Below are 6,146 nucleotides of genomic sequence, written 5' to 3' on the forward strand. Positions count from 1 at the left end.
GTGTGTGTGTGTGTGTGTGTGTGTGCAGCTGAACAGGGCTCCTTGAGAAGAGCCTGACAGCCTCTCACGCTCAGGTAGACAAGCTCCACTTATTTTCAGAGCACAGGCTGAAAACACGCAGCCGCACAGTTTGGGCTGCTGCTGACACCGTAGAAATGAACCAGAGCCACACGGATTCTTTGATAGCTGATCGATGGGAACTGACAAAAATTAACAGCTACAATAACCATTAGAAAGTGAGTTTTCACCTCAGTAGTTTGCATGTAAAAACTGCACTTTTCGGTAAGTGCAGCATGAAAATGAAACTAGTTTACTGTTTTCTGTGAGTCAGTGATTCTCAACCTGGGGCATTGGACCTCAGGGGGTACTACTGCTGTTGCCAGGGGTATTTGAAAAGATCATAGACTATCTCAACAAATTAGAAAAAAAAAGAAGTTACGATGTTGAAATTGATGAGTCGCTTTTCACCAAGCGCAAGAACAATGCCGGCCGGGTCCTACCTCAACAATGGATCTTCGGAGGGATATGCCGCGAAACCAAGGAATGCTTTCTCATCGAAGAGCCGGATCGAAGTGCGCCTACTCTGCTGACTGCAATCAAGGAGAACATTGCCGAGGGGACCATCATCTACTCAGACAGCTGGAAGGCCTACAAGACACAAGAACTGGAGCAGGCTGGATTTGAGCACTTCAAGGTCAACCATCGTTACAATTTTGTGAATCCCAAGACAGGCGAACACACTCAGACCGTGGAAAGGATGTGGGGAGCAGCAAAGTGGAGGAATAAGAAGCACAGAGGCACAGATCGTCACTTCCTAAAGTCTTACTTGGCCGAGTTCATGTGGAGAAGCGGTATCGGCGAAAAGAATCCGTTCGATGCTATTCTGGGTGACGTGAAGAATCATTGGCCGTCTGCTATTGAACAATAAAAAGATTTTTTTTTAAATGAGTTCATTAAATAATTCATTGTTTTGATGAGGTTGAGATAACCGGAAAGTACCTGATTTTGTTTTACACAGCTCTAATTTCTTAAAGAAATAGTTTAATGCGTCCACCCCAACAAACAAAAGAACAAAAAGACAAAGTTAAAGAGGTTCCACAATGCAGAAGGCTTTCTTTACAGTCAAACATTTTCATTGTTCATTGATGCCTGAAAATCCACTTTATCTTTCTGAAACCTGTTGAGTCCTTATGGAGCGGATGTATACTCATGAAGCATTTGCACATGCACACTTTGACAGCGGAGCAGGGTCAGTTAGCCCCCGGGCCATCCTACAGTGTATTTGAATAGTTACCATAGCCTGGAGCCATCTTTATCGTCCTGTCTCCCCCCCACCACACCCATAAGCCACCTTAATCCTTGAGCGAGACGCAGAGTAAACTAACTGCCTCAGAATACATGCTCCTCATCCCTTCGGGTCAAAACATTCCCACATTTGCTTAAAAATCCCCCCCAAAAGACAATAAAAAAAGAGGAAGATGGTAGATGGTAAATTTGGCTGAGGCTTTCTTAACAAATTGTGTCTCTTGCCTCACTTTGTTTTTGGAAGTAAAGGAATGTCCTAGCCTGGTATCCTTCTACCTTCTCCTCGCCGTCTCTTTCTTTCTCTCATCTCTCCATTTCTGACTCCCTCTGTATCCCCTTCCTCCTTCCCACCTCCCCCTCCACTCTCGCTCCCTCCTGTCAAAATAAACACATTGAGAGCTGCCCCTTTTTTTTCATTCAGACGCTCCGAGCCGACAACCTCATTTTGGGCCCCGCTGTCTGTATGTGTGTGTGTGTCTCCTGTGTCCCCTTAATGTGTATGTGTGTTTTTCTCTAAATTATTTATATCACACATTAAAAAGCAGGGATTTTTTTACACCCAATGTCTCCTCGTCCAGCCCGGGCATGGTATCTGACACAAGCAGCCCTGGGTTTCTCTCCGCGGCCCTGTGTTCCTGGCAGATAGAGGGGCCGTCAACCGCTGCTGGGGGAACTTTCCTGGCTCTGGGAAGCTGTGGGACAATCACACCTTTCATGGGCCGGAGAGAACGCCGCCGCCCGTCCAGCGGCTCCTAGGCCACGGCACTGGGAATTCCTCTCTGCCTCTCTCTCTTCTGTTACTGTCTCTAACTTGAGTGCTGCTTGTTCATTTCTCTGCTATCCAAACTGAAAGTTTCAGCTAGAACTTTGTTGCTGTATGTTGTTGTTCTTGGGGCTGCACCGGTGTGTCATATCACCTCCAGGGTAATTACACGTTTTCAAAGGATGTTTACGGCTTTTTTTTTTGCCTTTTGAGCAAACATAGAGGGAAGAGACATGAAAATGAAGGTCCACACCTGGATTCAAACCAGGGACAGTGCAGGTAGATTTTATGCTGTTAGCATGTTTCCATTTATTAGAAAAAAAACTTCCTCTGTTTTCTCAGAAAAGTGTCATTTCACAGTGAAATGATTAAAAATAAATAATAATAATAAACACATGTAGGGTTAAAATCACTGATCAGCATAGGGGCATTATATAATCCCCCAAAATACATGAATCCAGTCTGAATAGGATTTAAGATAGCATTTTATTGAATCTAACTCCAGCACATGTCCACTTATTGAAAATGAATCTTTCCAAATCCCTAACTCATGTGACAAAAAATGTGGGTGAACTCAGGGTAGATTTACTTCAAAACCTAACTGAAATATATTTTATGGATCCTGTTTAGCTCTCTTTTTGTCAATGCACACAAAGGTCAGTCAGTGTCTTTTCATTAAATAACTAAATAAAATGTCAATATGTGTACTTGTACTTGAGGCAAACTTTTTTTGCATAAGTGTGAGATGATCTCAAGAAGAAAAGTATCCATCATTAAATAATTATCTAACAACAGTCTATGTCATGTCTTCTTTAGCCTGCTGTGCCTTCTTACAGTCCTTCTCCACCCTGTTTTTCTTCCTTAATTTCTCACTGCGACTTACCTCCCCCATCTCCCCCTTTCTCTCTGTAAAGCCACCTTTGAGTTTTACAAAGCTACCTTTTTGCAGGTTTAAATTTAGAATCGCCTTCTTTTGGGCCACGGCTGCTACTGGAGGTTGTTCTGAAGAGCAGGGCAGAGGGTGGGGGGGGAGAGAGAGAGAGAGAGAGAGAGAGATGGGGGAGAGAGGGGGGAGGGGGTAATAGAGAGAGAGAGAGAAAGATTGTTAAACTTGACCCTGTAAATTGGCAGGTTTTGTGAAAACTAATTTGGAAAGGCTCCGTTGAGGGGGGCCGGTTGCGATGTTGAGCCGTGCACTTCCCGTAAACGCGCTGAGTAGTTTTATTCAAAGAGCTGCGGTAAAAAGGCCAAAAAAAGATCAAATCAACATGGAAGAAGCCCACTGGGTTTCTGTGCAGTGGTGAGAGCAACCTCGGACATGGAAAACGCAAAATCATGAGGAGCAAATAAGTGAAAAGCTCCCAGTATTAATGGATGCAATGAAATAATTAATGTGCCATCATCAGAAACTCAGTACAGGGGCGCCCGGATAGATCAGTTGGTAGAGCGGGCGCCCACATACAGAGGTTTGCTCCCCGACACAGCGGGCCCAGGTTTGATTCCGACCTATGCTGCACGTCATTCCCTCCTCTCTCTCTCCTTTCATGTCTTCAGCTGTCCTGTCAATAAAGGCCTAAAATGCCCAAAAAGTAATGTTTAAAAAGAAACTCAAAACAGAGTAAGTTGCTATGTAAAAAATCCTAAATGAATGTTATGGGGTTACAGAGTAAATATACGGAATTAGGATAAATAACTAAAGTGTGTGTGTGTGTGTGTGTGTGTGTCTGTGTGTGTCTGTGTGTGTGTGTGTGTTATCTGTAGGTGACACAGACAGGGAGCAAGAGTTGCTTAAATCCCTTCTTGTGTAAAGCAGAGATCTATTGTATAACAGGGGGTCCGTGGCCCTTAGTGGGTCCTCAGAGTTACTCCAGGGGGGCCGCCAAATTATTGTTTGCTAATTTAATTTATTTATTTTTAATTAAATATCTGAAAACATATATTAACATGAAACACCATGCTTCTCCATGTATTTTTAACATTAAAATATGATGTATAAATGGTGTATGAATATCTATCCAATACATGTGGGGGTCCAAGCTCTGTCCCTCTTTGAGCTAAGGGCTCCTCGGCCTAACAACATTAGGTAGTCAGGAAGTCAGCCTGAAGAATATAACAACTGAAAGATAGCAATCCTTTTCTTCTCTAACTACATTTGCTATAACAGGTACATGCCATTTCAACCCTTTCACTGCTAATGTTTGTTTCTTTAATCATTTTGTATCACTTTATATTGTCTGATCATTTAATCAACACTAGACCCCTGCAGGCTGAAAGAGTGGCTGTGACAGGCTTGTCACACGCTCATTTGTGGAGACAGCAGCTACAGTCAGCTTGGACTCCAATGGCATCCAAGAGTCACAGCAAAAAAGAAGTCAAAATGTACAAAGACACTTCTCAAACCTTTCCTGCAGCACAATCCAACAGTTCATCCATGGGTTCAGGTGGACAGTGGTACGCGCTACGGGAGTGTCATCGGATATTTTGATCATTTTTGACGCTTTTTCTTTTACATGACTACAGGGGATGACTTTTTGGTCCTCATTTTCAAAAAGGTGTTTTAAATAAAAAGGTTAACTATTTACTATTAAGTAATTCTTGAAGATTATCTAAACTTCAAATTGTAAAGGGAGGTGCAGAAAGGTTTTGAGTACTTCTTCCACCACTGTTCAAACGTGCAGACTTTGTGACAGGTGGAGCTATAAAAAAAACGATTTAGAGAGCCACAGGATGAAAACACACACACACACACACACACACACACACACACACACACACAAACTGACATGGATCAGCAGAGGGGTGGGACCAACCCTGCAGAGCAGTCTTTGCATCCTGGTGTCACGTCAGCCTTTTTAATTCCTTCCAGGAACCTGTGAGGATTTTCACCATGCTAACAATGTGTACTCATGTATGAGTCACACACACTCTCGCAGCACATCACTCTTTCTCCCCATTCCCCTCTCTTTTCCCTTACCTGCGTGCGTGGTTGTGTGCTTGCTTTTCTGGGGATTTTCATACTTGCATGAGTGTATGTGTACCTGAACGAGATGGAAGTTTTGATCTTAACACCCAAATCTCTTTAACACATTCTGTTGCTTTTTCAGTTCCCCGTCCTGTCGTCTCCTCGCACACTGAGCTGCAGTGACTCCGCTCTCTGTCCAAACTCCATCATCTCAGGCAATCAAGTGCAGTCAATGTTTCTTTCATAAAGGCTGCATTAGACCTCATCGTAATTTCTCCTCAACCTCAGTTTGGCCAGAAGACCCTGTATCTATAGGCTCATTCAGGACAGGGCACGCAGTCACTGAGCGTATCGCTGTCGCCACGCTAAAACCAGGCGTCTGCAGAAAATGTGAGCTTTTCAGGGATGAAGAAAAGAATGCTGTTCCACTCATGGATGAGGATTTATTTGTACCTTCACACATGAAGGTTTTAAGATGCCAGTGCTGTACTACATACTAATTCTATGCACTATATAGGTCTACCGTCTACCAATCTTTAAACAGTTTTTGCAGTTAGTCTGTAAGAAATTAACAGTTTAGTATTAATTATTACAGGACATGATACAACAGATGCACTGATGCTTGTTAATAAAACCAAACCTTTAGAAGGACACTTTGAATTAAACAAAGAGAAAGCTAAATATTTTTTTGGGACTCCTGTGTGGTCAGAATTTGCCTACATTACACAACATTAGCAGCTTTTTCACTCCATGTCTGAAACGCTTTGCCAATATTGACACGTCTTTTATTGCGTTCATTGACAGGCTCTCTTCTTAACTCTTTTTAAGAAGTCTGTCTTCCCTTTTCTGGGTTGCTCTGCAGTGCAGGCAGTTGCGGCCAATGCTGAATTATTAACATTTTAATTGCAGGATTTTCTCCCGTTGAATCAGATGTTCACCGTCTTAACGGATGTGAATGTGTCAACGGTGAATAGGATTGTTCTTTCTCTGAAATCACCGGTGATTGGACAAAGTCTCCATCACAGGCTACATTTCCTTTAGCTTGAAAAGAGAGCCAAGAGGTGGTGCAGATGTTTGCTCTAAAACCATTTCAATTCCAGTATGCTGAAAGCTTAT

Source organism: Etheostoma cragini, chromosome 3, assembly GCF_013103735.1.
Source record: "Etheostoma cragini isolate CJK2018 chromosome 3, CSU_Ecrag_1.0, whole genome shotgun sequence".
In the NCBI taxonomy this organism is placed as follows: Eukaryota; Metazoa; Chordata; class Actinopteri; order Perciformes; family Percidae; genus Etheostoma; species Etheostoma cragini.